The sequence below is a fragment of the Piliocolobus tephrosceles genome, chromosome 12 (assembly GCF_002776525.5).
Source record: "Piliocolobus tephrosceles isolate RC106 chromosome 12, ASM277652v3, whole genome shotgun sequence".
In the NCBI taxonomy this organism is placed as follows: Eukaryota; Metazoa; Chordata; class Mammalia; order Primates; family Cercopithecidae; genus Piliocolobus; species Piliocolobus tephrosceles.
This window is the reverse complement of record NC_045445.1, coordinates 95,512,256-95,536,283: the sequence shown is the minus strand read 5'-3', so window position 1 is coordinate 95,536,283 and position 24,028 is coordinate 95,512,256. Positions and strand designations below refer to the sequence as shown.

General features: G+C 39.5%; 1 pseudogene across 1 annotated transcript; it reads left to right on the top strand.

The window, feature by feature from the left end:
• Positions 1-7,325: 7,325 nt before the first annotated feature.
• Positions 7,326-22,888, top strand: LOC111536183 (annotated as a pseudogene). The gene is made up of 4 exons (XR_002729667.1): positions 7,326-7,347; positions 21,430-21,747; positions 22,048-22,401; positions 22,713-22,888. The product of XR_002729667.1 is annotated as a 39S ribosomal protein L32, mitochondrial pseudogene (transcript).
• Positions 22,889-24,028: the final 1,140 nt, after the last annotated feature.

Sequence of the window (24,028 nt, the reverse complement as noted above, 5' to 3'; positions counted from 1 at the left end):
ATTTTCCAATTTATTGGCATAGAGTTGCTCGTAGTAATCACTGATGATCCTTTGAATTGCTGCAGTATCAGTTGAAATGTCTCCTTTTTCATTTCTGATTTTATTAATTTGTATCTTCTCCCTTTTTCCTTAGTCTGGCTAAAGGTTTGTCAATTATGTTTAACTTTTCAAGAAATCAACATTGCTTCATTGATCTTTTGCATTTTTTTTCATTTCAATTTCATTTATTTCTCCTCTGATCTTTATTGTTTATTTTCTTCTACTAATTTGGGGTTTGATTTGCTCTTGTTTTTCTAGTTCTTTAAGATGCATTGTCAGATTATTTGAAGTTTTTCCTCTTTTTTTGATGTAGGCATTTATAGCTATAAACTTTCTTCTTAGTACTACTTTTGCTGTATCCCATAGGCTTTGGTGGTTTTTTGTGTTTCCATTATCATTTGTTTCAAGAATTTTTTTTCATTTCCTTCTTAATTTCTTCATTGACCCACTGGTCATTCAGGAGCATATTGTTTAATTTCCATGTATTTTTATAGTTCCAAAAATTCTCTTGTTATTAATTTCTAGTTTTATTCCATTGTGGTCAGAGAAGGTACTTGATATTATTTCAATTTTTTTCAACATTTTAAGATTTGTTTTGTGACCTAACATATGATCTATCTTTCAGAATGATCCATGTGCTGAGGAAAAGAATGTGTGTTCTGGAGCCATTGGATGAAATGTTCTGTAAATATCTATTAGATTCATTTAGCCTATAGTACAGATTAAGTGTGATGTTTCTTTGTTGATTTTCTGTTTGGAAGATCTGTTCAATGCTGAAAGTGGCGTGTTGAAGTCTCCAGCTGTTATATCAGGGCCTATCTCTCTCTTAGGTCTAATAATATTTGTTTTATATATCTGGGTGCTCCAGTTCTGGGTGCATATATACTTAAAATTGTCATATTCTCCTGCTGAATTGACCCCTTTATCATTATATAGTGACTTTTTTTGTCTCTTCTTACAGTTTTTGTCTTGAAATCTATTTTGTCTAAAATAAGTATAGCTACTCCTGCTCTTTTTTAAAAATTCTATTCTTTACCGAAAAGAATCAGGACTCTTTGAAAAAATGGCTGATTCCAGGACTGTGGTAGTTAAAATACAAGATCAACCTAGAGCATCTTGTGGTACCAGAAATCAAGGAGGTGCTCAAAGTAAGATGGAGACATGCCAAAGGACACAGGAGTTTGGAGGGCTTCCTACTGGTCAAATATAGGGTATTTGAACATCAGAATAAAGAACAATATTTATTAATGCGTTATAACCCATTGAGTAAAATAGACAACTGTTGCGGTTTGGATATGGTTTGTTTGTTCCTACCACAACTCATGTTGAATTTTGATCCCCAGTGCGGCAGTGTTGGGAGGTGAGGCCTAGTGGGAGGTGTTTGTGCAATGGGGGCAGATTCCTCATGAATCGCTTGGTGCTGTTTTGGAGGTAGTGAGTGAGTTCTCACTCTGGCAAGACTGGGTGAGTTCTCACAGGAATGGATTAATTATCCCAAGAGATGGTTGTTATAAAGCCAGGACACCCCTTCATATTTTATCTCTTTGCATATGTCCACCTCCTCTTCGACCTTCTCTGCCACATTATGACACAGTACAAAAGCCCTCATCAGAAGCCAGGGCTACGCCATGGAACTTCCAGCCTGCAGATTCAGGAGCTAAGTAAGCCTCTTTTCTTTATAAATTACCCAGCCTCGGGGATTCTGTTATAGCAGCACAAAATGAACTAAGTCAACAACCATGAGCTCATGAGGATATAAATAAATAAATATAGAAGGGAAAGTGCTCCCTTACACTGGAAAGTTAACTAATACATGTCAAAAGAATACATTTGAAAATCTCTGGCTGGGCGCGGTGGCTCATTCCTGTAATCCCAGCACTTTGGGAGGCTGAGGCGGGCATATCACAGGGTCAGGCATTCAAGATCAGCCTGACAAACATGGTGAAACCCCGCCTCTACTAAAAATACAAAAATTAGCCAGGCGTGGTAGGTGCATCTGTAATCCCAGCTACTCAGGAGGCTGAGGCAGGAGAATTGCTTAAACCTGGGAGGCAGAGGTTGCAGTGAGCCGAGATCACACCACTGCACTCCAGCCTGGGAGAAAGAGCAAGACTTTGTCTTGGAAAAAAAAAAATTAAAACAAAAATTAAAAAAAAAATTTTTTTAAAGAAAATCTCCATTTGGCAACCATGACTATAATAATTGTTTCCAGAGAGAATCATCAGTGAATGTTAAAACCGGTGGGTAGAAGTTTGAGTAACAGTATATTAACATAAGCACAATGCATCTATCCACAAGATACTTATTAATTAACTTGACAGTGGAGAAACATGGTGGACACTATATTACCCAAGTGATCAAAGTTAGGATCAAAATTAATGGGACTATTAGACATCATGTGTCTCCTGACACAATGCACTGAAAAGGACACAGCATCACTTCTGTTATAGTCCCATCAAACTGCATAACCTGGGCAGGTGCGGTGGCTCACGCCTATAATCCCAGCACTTTGGGAGTCCAAGGCTGGCAGATCACCTGAGGTCAGGAGTTCGAGACCAGCCTGGCCAACATGGTGAAACCCTGTCTCCACTAAAAATACAAAAATTAGCCTGGCGTGGTCATGGGTGCCTGTAATCCCAGCTACTGAGGAGGGTGAGGCAGGACAATCACTTGAACCTGGGAGGCAGAGGTTGCAGTGAGCCAAGATCATGCCACTGCATTCCAGCCTGGGCAACAGAGTGAGACTCCGTCTCAAAAAAAAAAAAAAAAAAAACAAATTCATAACCTGAGTGTAATCATGAGGAAACATCAGACAAACTTATATTAACGGACAGCCTACAAATAACTAGCCTGAACTCCAAAAATGACAATGTTATGAACCATAAAGAAAGACCGAGGCCGGGTGCGGTGGCTCACACCTGTAATCCCAGTGCTTTGGGAGGCCAAGGTGAATGGATTACGTGAGGTCAGGAGTTCAAGACCAGCCTGACCAACATGGTGAAACCCTGTCTTTACTAAAAATACAAAATTAGCCGGGCATGGTGGCACATGCCTGTAATCCCAGCTACTTGGGAGGCTGAAGCAGGAGAATCGCTTGAACCAGGGAGGCGGAGGTTGCAGTGAGCCAAGATTGTGCCATTACACTCCAGACTGGGCAACAAGAGCAAAACTCCATCTGAAAAAAAAAAAAAAGAAGACCAAGGATCTTTTCCAGTTTGTAGGAGACTAAAGAGATATGACAACTAAATGCACATGATTTGTTTTTTTCTTTTGCTATAAAGAATGTTGCTGAGGAAATTGGCTAGTTCTGATAAGGTCTGTAGATTATATATTTAATAGTATTACATATTTTTTAGTTTTCTGATTTTGATAATTACTCTGTTTACATAAGATAATCCCTTGATTTAGAAAATACACCCAGAAGTATTTAAGGGTAATGGAGTACTAATGTCTGCAACTGATTTTCAGCTTGTTGAGGGGGAAAAAAGAAATAAACATACAAACACAGACACATATATGAGAGAGAGGGATAAATGGAGTAGGATAAAGCAAATGTGAGAAAATGTTAACATTTAGGGAATCTGAGTGAAGTGTACACCCCAGGAGTTCCTTGTGCTTTTCTTAGAAATTTTGAGTAAGCCTGAAATTTTCAAAATACATATATAAAAGAAAACACACACACATACTTGTATGGGCTTAGAGTAGCCACACAAAGGCCATATAAAGTGGTAACAGTGGTGATCCCCAGTGGAGAACTGGGGACCTGAGGGTGAGCAGTCAAAAAGAAACTTAATTTTCACTGTATACTTTCCTATGTTGTCTGAAAGGTTTATCCTGTGCGTGTATTACAGACTCCAAAGTTCCCCTCAAATACTACTGTTTCCAAAAAGCCTACTTAGTTTTCCTAACCTCTTTCAAACAACAATCCTTCTTTACATTACCTCCAAAATAAGACACAGAAAATCAAACCTAAAACGTGGTCAAACAAATTAAAGAAAAAGAAAGAAAGAAAGAAATGCCGAAACCCACACAGGAAGGAATTCCATAAGTATATCTATTCAGTGACGTATTTTTGAAGTCATTTAAATAATGTTTATAAAGAATTCTAATGGAAAAATGTTTACATGCAAATTGCAGCATAAAATTGACTGTACAGACTGATCCCAACTATGTTCTGTTTATTTGTTAAGGTCTAGAATACAGACTAAATACACCAAGGTGCTAACACTGATCATGTTTGGGTGGTAGATAGGATGTGGTTTTCCCCAAATTTTCTTTTTCCTTTTCTTTCTTTCTTTTTCGAGACAGAGTCTCATTCTATCACCCAGGCTGGAGTGTAGTAGTGCAATCGCAGCTCACTGCATCCTCCACCTCCTGGGTTCAAGCAATTTTCCTGCCTTAGCCTCCCAAGTAACTGGGATTACAGGCATGCACCACCATGCCTGGCTAATTTTGTATTTTTGGTAGAGACGGGGTTTCTCCATGTTGGTCAGGCTGGTCTTCAACTCCTGACCTCAAGTGACCCACCCGCCTTGGCCTCCCAAATTGCTGGGATTACAGGAGTGGGCCACTGCACCTGGCCCCAAATTTTCTTTTTCTTAAAATTTTAAGTCAATTCATTCATTCATTCATGTATTAATTTTTATTATATATATAAAGATGCACAATGTGATGTTTTGATGAACATATACAAAGTGAAATGATTATCATGATCAAGCTAATAACATATCTATGACCTCACATAGTTATTTTTTGTGGTAAAAAATACTTAACATTTAGTCTCCTAGAAAATTTCAAGTATATGATACATCATTATTGATTGTAGTCATCAGGTTGTGTGCATTAGGTCCCCAGAACTTATTCATCTTTAACTGAAAGTTTACATCCTTTCACCAACATCTCCCTGGTTCCCTCAGCTCCTGGTCCCTGGTCCCTGGTACTATACTTCTGCACTCTTTTTCTACAAGTTCATCTTTTTTAGATTACACATATAAATCAGACCATGCAGTATTTGTCTTTTTTTTTTTTTTTTTTTTTTGGAGTCTCACTCTGTTGCCAGGCTGGAGTGCAGTGGCACGATCTCGGCTCACTGCAACCTCTGCCTCCTGGGTTCAAGTGATTTTCCTGCCTCAGCCTCCAGAGTAGCTGGGACTACAGGCGCCCACCACCACGCTCAGCTAATTTTTGTTTTTTTAGTAGAGACGAGATTTCGCCATGTTGGCCAGGATGGTCTCTATCGCCTGACCTGTAATCCGCCCACCTCAGCCTCCCAAAGTGTTGGGATTACAGGCATGCCACCACGCCCGGCTAATTTTTGTATTTTTAGTAGAGACAGGGTTTCACCATATTGGCCAGGCTGGTCTCAAACTCCTGACTTCTGGTGATTCACCTGCCTCGGCCTCCCAAAGTGCTGAGATTACAGGTGTGAGCCACTGTGCCTGGTCAGTTTTCTTTTCTTAAGGTGTCTTTGTCTGGTTTTGGTACCAGGATAATGCTGGTCTTGTTAAAGGGTTAGGAAGTGTTTCCTCCTCCTCCATTTTTTGGAAGAGTTTGAGAAGAATTGGTATTAATTATTCTTTAAATGTTTGGTAGAATTCACCAGTGAAGCAATCAAATCCTGGGTTTTTCTTCTTTGGGAGATTTTTGATTACTGATTCAATTGCCTTACTTGTTCTTGGTCTGTTCAGATTTTCTACTTTTTCACAGCCCAGTTTTAATAGGTTGTATGTTTGTAGAAATTTATCAATTTCTTCTAGGTTATCCAAATTGTTGGCATATAATTGTGCACAGAAGTCTCTTATAATCCATTATATTTCTTTGGTATCAGTTGTAACGTTTCCTCTTTCATTTCTGATTTTAGATGTATATTCTTTGTTTTCTTTTTCTTTTTCTTTTTTTTTTTTTTTTTTTGAGACGGAGTTTCACTCTTGTTTCTCAGGCTGGAGTGCAATGGCACGACCTCGGCTCACCACAACCTCCACCTCCCTGGTTCAAGTGATTCTCCTGCCTCAGCCTCCCAAGTAGCTGGGACTACAAGCATGCACCACCATGCCCAGCAAATTTTGTATTTTTAGTAGAGATGGGGTTTCACCATGTTGGTTAGGCTGGTCTCGCACTCCTGACCTCAGGTGATCTGCCCACCTCTGCCTTCCAAATTGCTGGGATTACAGGCATGATCCACTGCACCCAGTCTCCTTTGTTTTTTCTTTGTCTAGCTAAAGATTTGATTTTATTTGTATTCTCAAAAAACTAACTCTTAGTTGTATTGATTTTTTTCTATTGCTTTTCTAGGCTCTATTTCCTTTATCCTCTGATCTTTGTTATTTCCTTCCTTATGCTAACCTTGGAATTAGTTTACTCTCCTAGTTCCTTGTGGTGTAAGGTTAGGTTGTTTATTTGAGATGTTTCTTTTTTCTTCATGTATGTGTTCACTGTTATAAACTTTCCTCTTAGAACTGTCTCCCTGGGCCTCAGTTTCCTTACCTATAATGGCGAGGGGAAACAATAGCACCTACTTCATAAGCCCTCTCAATTTCCATCCTGTATGCCTTTTCTTCCACCACACCTCATTGCTCAAGATCTAACTAGATCTAATTTGGACTACTGGGTCACATTACTCTGAATTAATCGACCCAAACCCCCTTCTAGAGAATTCACATCCTGGAGCAGAGGGAAAACTGGCAGGCAACAAGTGATGTCAAGCAGGCTCTCTTAAGCAACAATGCACAATTACAGAGCTGAATCCAAATTTCATTCCTCATCCAACCATTTATGCACCTGAATTCATGCAGTGAATGGCCAGTCTGGAAGCAGAGGGCTAGAGAGTGGACTTGAGGTTGTTCATTTGAGGGGTTTTGAGATTGAAACAGGATAGTGGCAGAGGATGAGGAAAGAAGGTGGATTTGAAAGGCAGAACGGAGAAGGTCAACGAGACTTGGTGGATTAGCTATGAGGAAACAGGAGGATTTTAGGCTGCACATAAGACAGAGAACACAGAGGAAATTGCACAAGTTTAAGGGGGTGATTAAGACAAAAATAAGTGCCAGAGGAACTCTGAGCGCTGAGAAATCAGTGTGGGATAGAATGGGCAGAAACATGTAAAATGAGGAGGATCATTATGAGGAGGAGGGATTTGGGCTAAGACTCACTGTGTGACTTTGGGCCAGTCACTATCTTTCTCTGGTCCTTTAGGTTTCCACCTGCTAAACTGGGAGATGGAGAATGATAATTGTGAGGAATGAATTATATAAGAGAATGTTCAAGAAATGTCTAGCCCTGTAGGCAATATGGATGGGAAGCATGCGGCAGGTGTGCTTGGTTCAGGGTGGGGTGGGGCTGGGCTGCCATTTGGGCAACAGCAATGCCACAGGCAGGAGGACACACATACATGCAGACAAAAGAGTGCATGGGTGAGGGGAAATGTGACCTGGACACTTGCGTGTTGGATTTGAGGAGCTCAAAGGCCAAGGCAGTCAGAAGCCAAGGCAGTCAAATCAATGTTACCCTGGGAGGCCCTGTCTTGGCAGTCAGCAGAGAGGGGCTTCTTTGGACTGTGACTCCTAGACTACCAATTCCCCAGGAAATACCCAGGTCTGCGAGGCCCAAGTCCTCTGGGTTTTGATCCCAAGTCACCACCAGAATTGCTGTGTGAAGCTAAGTCTGTTCTGAACCACTCTGGGTCCAGGTTCCTCATATGAACAACACAAAAAGGCATGTGTGTGTTGGTGGGGAGGTGGACGAAACATTTCCAAAGGTCCCCTCCCGGTTTATTTTGCTTCAGTTCCGTGACCCTAAGCCCTTTTTTAAAAGTCTAGTCTTGTCTCCGTTCCTACTTTGTTGTGTCCTTGAGTCAGCTGCTGGACCTCTCAGAGCTTATTTTCACATCAGAAGTATCTCTAATATCCTGATTGGACAGGAGAGTCTCTAACATCCAATTGATGTTCCCTGAAGGACTCTCACCCTCATCTTAACCTGGAAGCTTCAGATAAATAATAAAAGTGAGATGCTAGTTACAGATAACTCCAGTTCTGAATCTTCCATCTTTTTTCACTGCCCTCCACTCCAGACTGTCAGGAGCTTGCAGCACTGGCTCAATTGCCAAACTGGTTGCTATGACAACACTTACAAATAACTCTGATGCAGATGAAGATTTTAACCCAAGAGCTGCTGGGCCAAGGGCTTCTTGCTCCTTAGACCAGATGAGGGAAAATCCAAAAAATTATTTGGGACCAAGTCATTCTCTAGCTCAGAAGCCTGCCAAGGCTCCTCAATGTCAAGAATAGTAAAATCCTGGCATCTAAGCCCCCCACCCCTCACAAAACTTGATTTAAATCTTTCCAATCACTTGCTTCCATTAAAAAAATGATTACTTCTGTTTTTTTGAAACCTACATCTACCATGTCCTTTGTTGAATGCTTTATATATAGTACCTGCAGAAATCTTCCCAGAACTCCAGCAAGTAGACATTATTATTAGACATTATTATTCTCACTTTACAAAGGAGAACATTAAGGTCCATGGATACAAGTGAGTTGAGTAAAGAGGTCAGAGAGTAAGAATTCAAACTCAAATCCATAAGATTCCCAAACACATGCTGTTTCCATTGTCAGTGGTTCACAGATGTTGCTCTACAGACCTGACATATGCAAATAGTCTGTGGCAGATTTGGGTTTCCATTCAAGAAGACTGAATGCATTTATCTCCTCTAACTCTCGAGATCCTAAAAATTAAGAGTAAAGGAATCAGATGTATAAACTCACAACTCCAAAGAAAGCTGGAGGAGTTCCCATCAGTGGTGAAGAGATTTCAGTAACTTTGTGGCAAGCAGAAAGGGGTGGGAGGGGTGGTAACGGAGAAAGCAGGGCAGGGGAAGGAATGAGCAGAGTCCACATGTGGGAAGAGATCCACCAGGAGAGAGCTCATCTACCCTGCCAAATCCTGGAGAGGCACAGTAAAGGTATCCTGATGGTGGGAGCAAGACATAAAGGCTCAACCAGGGGATAATTGAAAGTGTATATTGGAACAGTTGATCTCCCTCCACCTTCCCCTTACTTCATGGGTAGAAATCACAAGAGCCAAGTATCTACACTCCAGCAAAATATCAGAGAGTTCACCAGAGAAATCAAACAGTCCCAGAGCAATGGCCTCCATATTCTGTATTTAGTGGTCCTCTGGCAGATTGTGCAAGTCTCCATCCAGTCACCTTAAAGTCCAATAGTAGACTTGACAAGCACCTTCCCCTTACACAGAGCTCCAAGTCAGCATTTTATTGTGTTCTTCTTAAATCAATGGGCTGATATGTTTGCACATTTATGAAAAAATATGCTCATAAGTTTATAAATGAACTGATGAAGCAAATGTGAAAAACAAAGGCTAGGCACATTCAAGTGGAAAAAAATCAAGCAATTGTTAAAACCAGAAACATTAAAAAAAATTTAAAGGTAATTACACTACGTGTCTTGACTTTGTAGTGACTACTGATTTACTAGGAATTGGAATATAAACCTATTAAAAGAGTAAATGGAGGGAAAATAGGGAATAAAAAAGAGATAAATCCTCTTCTACCATAAGGAGATGTCAAAAGATAATGTCTCAAATTGCTAAGTTATAAAAATAGTAATATAAGTGTATTATGAAGAATATTATGAAGAATCATGGTGGTCCATCACTTAAAACTCCTTTCAGCCATAAGTAAAAACAAACAAACAAACAAACAAACAAACAAACAAAAAACACCCAACTGACAGTGTCTTAAACACATATGGCTCTATTAATTCATTTATTTATTTATGTATTTATTTTTCAGTTAACAGGAAGGGTGGCATGGGTTCAGCTGCTCAATGATGTTATCAAGAAATCAGGCTCTTTCTGACTTTCTTCCTTAACATGTTGTCTTCATCCTCATGCTAATCCCTACATGGTCACAAGATGGTTGTTACAGCTCCAGACAGCACGACTATATTCAAAGCAGAAATAAGGAAGGGGATGGCATTAGCTGTGTAAGTGTCTTTGTTCAGGAAGTAAAAGGCCCCCAGGAAACATCTCATTGGCTACAGTTGGATAATACAGCCATCTTTAGCTACAAAGGAAACTACGAAAGCAAACAGCTGGTTGTTTAGCCTCTGAATTGGAGGTGGCAAAGGAGAAAGGATTTGGGAATGGTAAATTCTGAAGAAACAGTTAAAAGTGTTGAAAGTCGTTTCCTGCAGGACACGCAGTGGGAAGAAGTGCTACAGGATATTGCTAGGTTTTGTTATGTGCCCGTTAGTAGCATTTTATTTCTTTTAATGATGCACATATATTACTTTGATAAAAACTAAAATTTAAGTGTTGGCTGGGCAGGGTGGCTCACACCTGTAATCCCAGCACTTTGGGAGGCCAAGGGCGGTGGATCACGAGGTCAGGAGTCGAAACCAGCCTGACCAACATGGTGAAACCCTGTCTCTACTAAAAATACAAAAATTAGCCAGGCATAGTAGCACACAACTGTAATCCCAGCTACTCAGGAGGCTGAGGCAGGAGAATCACTTGAACCTGGGAGGCGGAGATTGCAGTGAGCCAAGATTGCACCACTGCACTCCAGCCTGGGCGACAGAGTGAGACTGTCTCAAAAAAAAAAAAAAAAAAAAAAAAATAAAGTGTTATGGTTTTATGAAAAAAAATTTTTTTTTAATAAAAGCTGGTAGAAGTTTTCTGTCTCCAGAGGAAACGATGTCAATTCACCGTGGAAGCAAACTTACCAGAATAGTCATTTTACTTAAACTAAGGTCTCTCAGGTACTCCCACTGATCTTAGAGAAAGTTGTGCTATCACTATTAATCTAAATGTGACTGGTGGAAACCAGGACAGCTCTGTGATGTAGTTATGTGGGTTGACTGTGGTTAGACAGTCCTGGTGCCATTTCCTATTCCATTTATTAGCTTTGTGACCCTGAGTGAATGACACCTGGAAGCCTTACTTTCCTTTTTTTATGAAATGAAGATAATTCTAGTGCCCAATACAGAGTAAGCACTCAGAAAATATTACCTACTATGATTAAAATGTTAAATGTTTTGGACTGAGCGCGGTGGCTCACGCCTGTAATCCCAGCACTTTGGGAGGCCAAGGAACTCCCACCTGAGGGTGGGAGTTCAAGACCAGCCTGACCAAATGGAGAAACTCCGTCTCTACTAAAAACACAAAATTAGCTAGGCGTGGTGGTGCATGCCTGTAATCTCAACTACTCGGGAGGCTGAGGCAGGAGAATCGCTTGAACCTGGGAGGTGCAGGTTGTAGGGAGCCGAGATGATGCCATTGCACTCCAGTCTGGGCAACAAGAGCAAAACTCCATCTCAAAAAATATATATATAAGTTTAATGTTCTGTGTAGTGACAAAATCTGGGTGTACTCTAACAATATTATGCTTCCACTGAGTTAATTTATTTTTTATTCCCAACAGATTTGGACTAGACTCGCTGAAAATCATTATGTGTTCTTGAGAGATGTGTGTGCATACAAATGGCCAACAGACACGTGAAAAAATGAACAAAATCATTAATCATTATGTAAATGTTAATTAAAACCAGAATGAGGCATCATCTCACACCTGTCAGGAAGGCTAGTATCAAAAAGACAAAAAATAACAAGTGTTGACAAGGATGCAGAGGAAAGGCAACCCTTGTATGCTGTTGATAGGAGTGTAAATTAGTAGAGTCATCATGGAAAATTGTGTGGACGTTCTACAAACTAAAAATATAACTACCATATGATCTAGAAATCCCACTACTGGATATACAGCCAAAGGATTTGAAATCAGTATGTCAAAGAGATATCTGCACTTCCATATTTATTGCAACATTATTCACAATAGCCAAGATATGGAATCACCCTAAATGTCCATCAACAAATGAATGGATTAAGAAAATGTATACATTCACAATGAAATACTATTTAGTATTTCAAAAGTAGGAAATCCTGCCATTTGCAACAAAAAAGATAAACCTGGAGGATATTATGCTACATAAAATATGCTAGGTACAGAAAGTCAAGTACTGCATGAGCTCACTTATATTTAGAATCTAAAACTTAATATACCTGTTAATCAAGCTTAATATACCTGTTAATCAAACTTCTAAAAGCAAAGAACAGCATAGTGGTTACCAGGGGCCAGGGGTTAAGGGGAATTGAAAGATGTTGGTCAACAGATACAAAATTTCAGTTAGACAGGAGGAATAAATTTTTTTGAGATCTATTGCACAGCATGGTGAGTATAGTTAATAATAATAATGTATTGCATATTTCAAAATTGCTAAGAGAGCAAATTTCAAATTTTCTCACTACAAAAATTGATAAGTATTTGAGGTGATGGATACGTCAATTCACTTGATCCAATTACTTCACACTGTATACATGTATTATAACATCATATTGTACCTCATAAATATATACAATTCTAATTTTTCAATTAATAATTTAAAAGTTTAAATAAAAAGGAAATTATGTAGCCCAGAAAGGAATGAGATACTATACACAAAGTGTTGAAAAAAAAACAAAAAATCTTCCAACCAAGAATACTACATCTTGCAATATAGTCCTTCAAAAACGAAGGAGAAATGAAGACTTTCTCACACAAATAAAAGCTGAGAAATTTCATCAGTACCAGATCTTCCTTACAAGAAATGCTAAAGAGAGTTATTCAAGTTGAAACAAAAGGATGCTAAACATAAACATGATAGCATAAGAAAGTATGAAACTCATTGATAAAGGTAAATATATAGACAAATACAGAAAATTATATTACTGTAATGATGGTGGCTTAACCACTTTTAATTCCAGTATGAGTTGAAAGATTAAAATATTAAAAATAATAACTAAAATATATTTAAATGTACACAATGTGAATAGGTGAAAATCTTGACAATAAGACAATAAAATGTATGGGGTGGAAAAGTTACGATGTAGCATATATGTGTGCAATTGAATTGAAGTTGTTATCAGCTTAAAATAGGCTGTTATAAAATTTTTTATATAAATTCCAAGGTAATGACAACCACAAAAAATACCTGTACAGGAAACACAAAAGAAAAAGTGAAAGGAATCAAATCATATCAATACAAAAAATAAAACAAACAAACAAAAAGGAATACAACAAGAGAAGAAAAGACAGACAAAAGAACTATAGGACTAACACAAAACAATTAACGAAGTGGCAATTGTAAATTCTTCATCAATAATTACCTTAAATGCAAATGAACTAAACTCCCAAGTGGAAAAGCATACAGTAACTGAACATATTAAAAAAGAAAAGAGCAAATTACATGCTGTTTAAAAGAAACTCGCTTTAGATTTAAGGACACACAGAGGCCGAAAGTAATGGCATGGAAAAAAATCTCATGCAAAAGGTAAACAAAAGGCCGGGCGCGGTGGCTCAAGCCTGTAATCCCAGCACTTTGGGAGGCCGAGACGGGTGGATCACGAGGTCAGGAGATCGAGACCATCCTGGCTAACACGGTGAAACCCCGTCTCTACTAAAAATACAAAAAACTAGCCGGGCGAAGTGGCCGGCGCCTGTAGTCCCAGCTACTGGGGAGGCTGAGGCAGGAGAATGGCGTAAACCCGGGAGGCGGAGCTTGCAGTGAGCTGAGATCAGGCCACAGCACTCCAGCCCGGGCGACAGAGCAAGACTCCGTCTTAAAAAAAAAAAAAAAAAAAAAAGTAAACAAAAGAAAGAAGGGGTGGCAATACTCATATCAGACAAATAATAATTTAAGTCAAAAATTGTCACAAGTGACAAGGAAGAACATTATATAATGATAAAAAGACTAATCTTCCAGAAAGATATCATCGTTACAAATACATATGCACCTAACATCAGTTCACTTAATTTCATAAAGCAAACATTGACAGGAAGAAATAGACAGCAATACAATAATAGTAGGATACTTTAATATCCCACTTTCTTTTTTTTTGAGACGGAGTCTCACTCTGTCGCCCAGGCTGGAGTGCAGTGGCTGGATCTCGCCTCACTGCAAGCTCCACCTCCCGGGTTCACACCATTCTCCTGCCTCAGCCTCCCGAGTAGCTGGGACTACAGGCGCCCGCCAACTCGCCCGGCTAGTTTTTTGTATTTTTTAGTAGAGATGGGGTTTCACCGGGTTAGCCACGATGCCAGGATGGTCTCGATCTCCTGACCTCGTGATCCACCCGTCTCGGCCTCCCAAAGTGCTGGGATTACAGGTTTGAGCCACCGTGCCCTGCATCCCACTTTCAATAATGTATAAAACACCCAGATAGAAGATCAATAGGGAAAGAGAGGACTTAAATAACACCATAGATCAAATGGACCTAAGAGACACATACAGAATATTCCACCCAACAACAGTAGAATACACATTTTTTTAAGTGCACATGGAAGAATCTCGAAGATAGACCACACGTTAGGTCAAAAACATTTCTTAGCAAATTTAAGATTGAAATCATACCAGATAAGTGGCCGGGTGCGGTGGCTCAAGCCTGTAATCCCAGCATTTTGGGAGGCCGAGACGGGCGGATCACAAGGTCAGGAGATTGAGACCATCCTGGCTAACACGGTGAAACCCCGTCTCTACTAAAAAATACAAAAAGCTAGCCGGGCGAGGTGGCGGGCGCCTGTAGTCCCAGCTACTCGGGAGGCTGAGGCAGGAGAATGGCGCAAGCTTGGGAGGCGGAGCTTGCAGTGAGCTGAGATCCGGCCACTGCACTCCAGCCCGGGCTACAGAGCGAGACTCCGTCTCAAAAAAAAAAAAAAAAAAAAAAGAAAGAAATCATACCAGATAAGTTTTCTGATGATAGTGAAATAAAACTAGAAATCAATAGCAGAAGGAAAACTGAAAATTTTCAAATATGTGGAAATTAAACAACATTCTTTTGGAACAGCCATTAGGTCAAAGAAATCAAAAAGGAAATGAGAAGGTACCACAAGTCAAATGAGAACAAAACATATCCAAACTAATGGAATGTAGCAAAAGCAGTACTGAGAGAGAAGCTTATAGGAAGAAATGCTTACATTAGAAAAGAAAAAATATCTCAAGTAAACAACCTGTCTTTCAACTCAAGGAGCTAGAAAAAAAAAGAACAAACTATGCCCAAAGTTAGGAAAAGGAAAGAAATAACAATAATTGGAGCAGAAATAAACAAACTGGAAAATAGAAAATCAACAGAAAAAATCAACAAAACTAAAAATTTTTTTAAAGATAAGCAAAATTGACTAAAAATGATTGAAGACTCAAATAAATAAAATCATAAATGAAAGAAGAGACATTACAACAGAAATAAAATAAACACAACAGAAATAAAAAGGATCATAAGAGACTACTGTGAACAATTATATGCCAGAAAACTGGATAAACTAGAAGAAGAGTTTATTTAATGGATAAATTCAATGGATAAATTCCTGCAAATGTACAACCTACTAAGACTAAAGCATGAAGAAATAGAAAATCTGAGCAGAACTATAGTTAGTAAGGACTTTGAGTCAGTAATAAAAAAACCTCCCAACAAAGAAAAGCCCAGAACTAGATGGCTTCACTGGTGAATCCTAATAAAAATTAAAGAAGAGGGCGGGCGCGGTGGCTCAAGCCTGTAATCCCAGCACTTTGGGAGGCCGAGACGGGCGGATCACGAGGTCAGGAGATCGAGACCATCCTGGCTAATACGGTGAAACCCCGTCTCTACTAAAGAATACAAAAAACTAGCCGGGCGACGAGGCGGGCGCCTGTAGTCCCAGCTACTTGGGAGGCTGAGGCAGGAGAATGGCGTAAACCTGGGAGGCGGAGCTTGCAGTGAGCTGAGATCCGGCCACCGCACTCCAGCCTGGGCACTCCAGCCTGGGCGACAGAGCCAGACTCCGTCTCAAAAAAAAAAAAAAAAACTATTCCAAAAAATGAAGAAGAGGGAATGCTTAAAACCCATTTTATGGGACCAGCATTACCCTGATACAAAGCCAGACATTACCATAAAAGAAAACAACAGGCCAATATCTCTGATGAATATAGACGTAAAAATCCTTAATAAAATACTACAAAACTGAATCAGACAGCACATTAAAAGGATTATACACCATGTCCAAGTGGGATTTATCCCTGGGATGTAAGGATTTCTAAATTTTACTTCCCACACAACACCAATGTATCAAAGATGTTTTAACGATGAAAATCAATTAATGCGATACACCACATTAGTAGAATAAAAGCCAAAAAATCACATAATTATCTCAACAGATGCACAAAAAGCATTTAAGAAAATTGCAAATTAAAACCACACTGAGATACCATCTTACATAAGCCAGAAAGACTTTTATTAAAAAGTTAAAAACCAGCACATGTTGGCATGGATGTAGAGAAAAAGGAACACTCATACACTGCTGGTGGGAATGTAAATTAGTTCAATCTCTGTAGAAAACAGTGTGGAGCTATCTCAAAGAACTGAAAATAGAACTATCATTTGACCCAGCAATCCCACCTACTGGGTATCCCCCCAAAGGAAAATAAATCATTATATTAGAAAGACAACCAGAACTTGTATGTTTATTGCAGCACTATTTACAATAGTAAAGTCATGAAACCAACCTAAGCATGCACCAGCAATGGAGTGGATCAAGAAAATGTGACATATTCTGGACATAGAAATGGGCAAAGATTTCATGACAAAGATGCCAAAAGTAATTGCAACAAAAGCAAAAATTTACAAATGGGAGCTAATTAAACTAAAGAGCTTCTGCACAGCAAAAGAAACTATCAACAGAGTAAACAGACAACCTAACAGAATGGGAGAAAATGTTTCCAAATTATGCATCCAACAAAGGTCTACTATCTAGCATCTATAAGGAACTTAAACAAATTTACAAGAAGAACAACTCCATTAAAAAGTGGGCAAAGGACATGAACAGACGCTTCTCAAAAGAAGTCATACATGTGGCCAATAAGCATATGAAAAAAAAGTTTAGCATTGTTGATCATTAGAGAAATGCAAATCAAAACCACAATGAGATACCAACTCACACCAGTCAGAATGGCTATTATTAAAAAGTCAAAAAATAACAAGTGCTGGCAAGGTTGTAGAGAAAAAGGAATGCTTATATACTGTTGGTGGGAGTAAAAAGTAGTTCAACCACTGTAGAAAGCAGTGGGGCAATTCGTCAAAGAGCTAAAAACAGAACTACTGGCCGGGTGCAGTGGCTCACGCCTATAATCCCAGCACTTTGGGAGGCTGAGGTGGGAGGATCACGAGGTCAGGGGTTCAAGACCAGCCTGGCCAACATGGTGAAACCCCGTCTCTACTAAAAATACAAAAATTATCCGGGCATGGTGGTGCATAGTCCCAGCTACTCGGGAGGCTGAGGTAGGAGAATCGCTTGAACCCAGGAGTCAGAGGTTGCAGTGAGCCGAGATCACGCCACTGCACTCCAGGCTGGGTGACAGAGCGAGACTGTCTCAAAAACAAACAAAACAAACAAACAAAAAACAAAACAAAACCCAGAAATCCCATTACTGGGTATATTTCCAAAAGAATATAAATCATTCTATCATAAAGACACATGCACATGTATGTTTATTGCAGCACTATTCACAACAGCAAAGACATGGAATCAACTTAAATGCCCATCAATGATAGTAGACTGGATAAAGAAAACGTGGTACATATACACCATGGAATACTATGCAACCATAACAAAGGAAAAGATCATGTTCCTTGCAGGAACATGGATGGAGCTGGAGGCCATCATCCTTAGCAAACTAATACAGGTTCAAAAAACCAAATACTGCATGTTCTCATTTACAAGTCGGAGTTAAATGAGAACACATGAACACATAGAGGGGAACAACAGACACTGCGGCCTATTGAAGGGTGGAGGATGGGAGGAGGGAGAGGACCAGGAAAAATAACTAATGGGTACTAGGCTTAATACCTGGGTGATGAAATAATCTGTACAACAAACACCTGTGACACATGTTTACCTATCTAACAAACCTGCACACATACCCCTGAACTTAAAGGTTAAGGGCTGGGCGCAGTGGCTCACGCCTGTAATCCCAGCACTTTGGGAGGCTGAGGTGGGTGGATTATCTGAGGTCAGGAGTTCAAGACCAGCCTGGCCAACATAGTGAAACCCTGTCTCTACTAAAAAATACAAAAGTTAGCTGGGCGTAGTGGCGAGCACCTATAATTCCAGCTACTTGGGAGACTGAGGCAGGAGAATCACTTGAACCCAGGAGGCAGAGGTTGCAGTGAGCCGAGATCACACCACTGCATTCCAGCCTGGGCAACGAACGAAACTCTATCTCAAAAAATAAATTAAAAGATAAATAAATAAATGTTAAAAAAGAGAAAATGTGATATAGATACACCATGGAATACTATGCAATCATAAAAAAACAATGAAATCATTTCCTGTGCAGCAACATGGATGCAGTGGAGGCGATTATCCTAAGTGAACTCACACAGAAACAGAAAATCAAATATTGCATTTCTCATTTATTAAATGGGAGCTAAACAAAGGGTACCCATGGATATAAAGATGGAGAAAATAGACTCTGAGGACTTCAAAAAGGGGGAGGCTGAGAGGGGGTGAGGGTTGAAAAATTACCTATTAGATATAAGTTCCAATATTTGGGTGATGGGTACACTAGAAGCCCAACCCCTACTATTACTCATGTGATCCCCATGTAACAAACAAGTGCATGTACCCTCTGGATCTAAAATAAAATTTAAAAAATTAAAAAGAAAATTTAATACATTTTCATGATGAAATCTCTCAGCAAACTAGGAATAGAAGAAAAATACCTCAACGTAATAAAGGTCATAATGAAAAGCCCACAACAAACATACTCACGGTGAAAACAGAACTACCATATAATCCAGCAAGTCCATCTCTGGCTATTTATTCAAAAGATTTGAAATAAGGAACTTGGAGAGATATTTGCACTCCTATGTTCATCACATCATTATTCACAACCAAGATATGGAAACAACCTAAATGTCCATCAATCGATGAATGAATTAACTGTGGTATGTACATATGACGGAATATTATTCAGTGTTAAAAATGGAGGAAATCTTGCCACATATGACAACATGAATGAACTTTGAGGGCATTATGCTAAGTAAAATAAGCCAGTGATAGAACAAATACTGTGTGATTCTACTTAGATGAGGTATTTAAGATAATCAAAATCATAAAACCAGATAATAGAATGGTAGTGGCCAGGGATTGGGAAAAAGGGGAAATGAGGAGTTGCTATTCAATGGGTATCAAGTGTCAGTTATGCAAGATGAATAAGTTGTAGAGATATGCTATATAACGTCATGCCTATAGTTAACAATATTGTAAATTTTGTAAACTTAAAATTTGTTGAAAGCAGATCTCATGTTGTGTTTTTACTATAATGAATTTTTTTAGAAAGATATTTCATGCAAAGACTAACCAAAGGAGAGCAGGGAGAGATGGCTATACAAATATAAGGCAAAATAGACATTAAGGCAATAACTGTTACAAGAGACAAAGAAGGACATTAAAGAATAATAAAATGGTCAGTGCACCAAAAAGTAGAACAATTATCAACATATTCATTAAATATCAGATCTCCTAAATACAAAAAATAAACACTGACAGACTTGAACGGAGAAGGCCGGGCGTGGCGGCTCACGCCTGTAATCCCAGCACTTTGGGAGGCCAAGGCGGTGGATTACCTGAGGTCAGGAGTTCAAGACCAGCCTGGCCAACATGGTGAAACCCTATCTCTCCTGAAAATACAAAAAATTAGCTGGGCATGGTGGTGTGCACCTGTAATCCCAGCTACTTGGGAAGCTGAGGCAGGAGAATTGCTTGAACCCAGGAGGCAGAGGTTGCAGTGAGCTGAGATCGCACCATTGCACTCCAGCTTGGGCGACAGAGTGAGATTGTCTCAAAGAAGAAAAGAAGAAAGAAAAAAGAATTGAACAGAGAAATAAACAGAACTACAATAATAGTAGGGGGCTCCAAGACTACACATTCATATGGAAAAAACAACCATATGGAAGATCAATAAAAAAATAGAGGACTTGTATACACTATAGGCCAATTAGATACAACAGACATAAAACAGAACACTTACCCACCAATAGCAGAACACACATATTTCTCAAGTACACATGGAACATTCTCTAGGATAGACCATATGTTAAGCCACAAAACAAGTCAATAAATCTAAAAATATTGAAAACATACAAAGTATCTTTTTCTTTTTCTTTTCTTTTCTTTTCTTTTTTTTTTTTTTTGAGACAGGGTCTCCCTCTGTCCCCCAGGCTGGAGTGCAGGGGCGCGATCTCAGCTCACTGCAACCTCCACCTCCCGGGTTCAAGTGATTCTCCTGTCTCAGCCTCCTGAGTAGCTAGGAGTACAGGCACACACCACCATGCCCAGCTAATTTTTGTATTTTCAGGAGAGGTGAGGTTTCACCATGTTGGCCAGGCTGGTCTCAAACTCCTGAGCTCAAGTGATCTGCCCACCTCAGCTACTCAAATTGCTCGGATTACAGACATGAGCCACCACGCCCGGCATCTTTTCTAATCACAGTGGAATGAAACCAGAAATCAGCAGCAGAAGGAAAACTGGAAAATTACCAAACATGTGGAAATTGAAAAACTCACTTGTAAACAACCAATGGATCAAAGAAGAAATCACCAGGGAAATTAGGAAATACCTTGAGATGAATGAAAATGAAAATACAGGCCGGGTGTGGTGGCTCAGGCCTTTAATCCCAGCACTTTGGGAGGCCAGTGTGGGCGGATCACCTGAAGTCAGGAGTTCAAGAGCAGCCTGGCTAACATGGCGAAACCCCGTCTCTACAAAGAATACAAAAATTAGCCGGGCTTGGTGGCACACACCTGTAATCCCAGCTACTTGGGAGGCTGAGGCAGGAGAATTGCTTGAACCCGGGAGATGAAAGTGGCAGTGAGGTGAGATCGCATCACTGCACTCCAGCCTGGATGACAGAGCAAGACTCCGTTTCAAAAAAAAAGAAAAGAAAAGAAAAGAAAAAGAAAAAGAAAATGAAAATACAACTTACCAAAACTTGTAGGATGTGGCAACTGCACTGGAAAGGGAACTTTATAGCTGTAATCACTTACACTAAAAAAAAGAAAGATCTCAAATGAACAATCTAACTTTACACTGTAAGGCTCTAGAAAAATAAAAACAAAATAACCGAAAGCTAGAAGAAGGAAGGAAACAATGGAGCAGAGAAAAATGAAATAGTAAATAGAAAAATAATCGAGAAAATCAAGAATATCAAGAGTTGCTTCTTTGAGAAGATTAACAAAATTGACAACTTGTTAGCCAGATTAACTAAGAAAAAAAAAGAGAAGACCCAAATAACTAAAATCAGAAATAAACAGTGGACGTGAAAACCAATTTTACGGTTCCACCATGGCCTGCGGCCCAGGGACTGCTTCGAAACTACCGGGAACGACTACTGCGGAAGCTTCCGCAGAGCTAGCTGGTCTTTCCTAGTCCTCCGTGGGGACCAGCATTAGCAGTACAGGGCCCAGCCATATTTACAGAGCCAGCAAATGATACCAGTGGAAATAATGAGAATTCCAGCCTTTTGTATAGTATCTTTTGGATTGCAGCTCCCAAAAACAGACGCACCACTGAAGTTAACTTGTGTAGGAGAAGAAACCCTCAGAAGCTTATTAAAGTTAAGAACAGTATAGGCGGGTGCGGAGGCTCACACCTGTAATCCCAGCACTTTGGAAGGCCGAGGTGGGCAGATCACGGTGTCAGGAGATCAAGACCAGCCTGACCAATATCGTGAAACCCCGTCTCTACTAAAAATACAAAAAATTAGCCGGGTGTGGTGGCGGGTGCCTGTAGTCCCAGCTACTCGGGAGGCTGAGGCAGAAGAATCGCTTGAACCCGGGATGCGGAGGTTGCAGTCAGCCACTGCACTCCAGCCTGGGTGACAGAGCGAGACTTTGTCACAAAAAGAAAATGAAAAAAAAAGAACAATACAGATGCTTGTCCTGAATGTGGTCACCTGAAACAGAAATATGTCCTTTGTGGCTACTGCTATGAGAAAGTGCACAAGGAGACTGCAGAAATCAGACGACAGATAGGGAAACAAGAAGGGGGGGCTTTTAAGGCTCCCACCATAGAGACTATGGTGCTGTACACAGGAGAGACACCGTCTGAACAAGATCAGGGCAAGAGGATCATTGAAGGAGACAGAAAGCGACCATCTTGGTTCACCCAGAATTGACACCAAAGATGTTAAAAGGATAACTTCACAGTAAATCATTTCTCCTGAAATAGAGGAAGATTCTTTATGTTGTTGTGCTCGTTTTTTAATTATCAATATAGTTTAACACATTCTTGTTTTTGTTTTTTTGAGATGGAGTCTTGCTCCTCACCCAGGCTGGAGTGCAGTGGCGCGATCTCGGCTCACTGCAAGCTCTGCCTCCCGGGTTCAAGCCATTCTCCTGTCTCAGCCTCCGGAGCAGCTGGGACTACAGGCGCCTGACAACGTGCCCGGCTAATTTTTTGTATTTTTAGCAGAAACGGAGTTTCACCGTGTTAGCCAAGATGGTCTGGATCTCCTGATCTTGTGATCCGCCCGCCTCGTCCTCTCAAAGTGCTGGGATTACAGGCTTGAGCCACCTCGCGCGGCCTAGTTTAACACATTCTTTCTAAGCAGTTTTGTGTGGGATAATTTGAAGAATATATTATGAGTAAACGCTGAAAATTTTGTTTATCCAAAGGCTCAATGGATTATGTTTCTATTACATATAAGGATTAAGTAAACATAAAATTTCCAGAACAAAAATAAAAAATTTAAAATTCATAGCAAGAAAAAAATCAATTTTACAGAAATATAAAGGATCTTAAGAGACTACTGTGAATAATTATAGGTCAACAAATTGGATAACCTAGATGAAAGGGACAACTTCCCAGAAAACAAACCCACCAAAACTGAATCATGCGGAAATAGAAAATCTGAACAAATCTATAATTAGCAAGGACACTGAATCAGCTATCAAAAACCTCCCAAAAGTAAACCTCAGGACCCTATGGGTTCACTCATGGATTCTACGAAGCATTTAAAGAAGAACACAAATACCCCTGAAACTCTTCCAAAAAAAAAATTGAAGAGGAGGGAAAACTTCTAAACTCATTTAATGAGACTAGCATTCTCCTGATACCAAAGCCAGACAAAGGCACTACAAGAAAACTATAGACCAATATCTCTGATAAACATTGATTCAAAAATATTCAACAAAATAATAGCAAACAGAGTTCAACAGCACATTAAGAGAATTATACATCATGACAAGTGGATTTATTACTGAAATGCAAGGTTGGTTCAACATATGAAAATCAATCAATGTAATAAACCACATTAACAGAATAATGGAAAAAGTCCACATTATCACCTCAACTAACACAGAAAAACATTTGACAAAATTTAACAGCCACTTATGATAAAAACACTCTATAAACTAGGAATGAATAGCAGGAAAATACCTCAAGATACTAAAGGCCATATATGAAAAGCCCACAGCTAACATCATACTTAACAGTGGAAGATTCAAAACGTTTCCTATAAGATGAGAAACAAACAAGGATTTCCACTATCATCACTTCTATTCAACATGGTATTGGAAGTTCTAGCCAGAGCAATTAGAAAAGAAAAAGAAATAAGAGGCATCCAAATTAGAAAGGAAGAAATAGTTATGTCTAATGATATGATCTTATATGCAGACAACCATAAAGATTACACATACAGACACACAGAGAGAGACACACACACACCTGTTAGAACTAAAAAATAAATTTAGTGAAGTTGCAGAACACAAAATCAGCACACAAAAATCAGTTTCATTTCTCTAACAATGAACAATTTGAAAAGGAAATTAATTTTAAAATTCTATTTAGAATAGCATCAAAAGGCCAGGCGCAGTGGCTCACACCTGTAATCCCAGCACTTTGGGAGGCTGA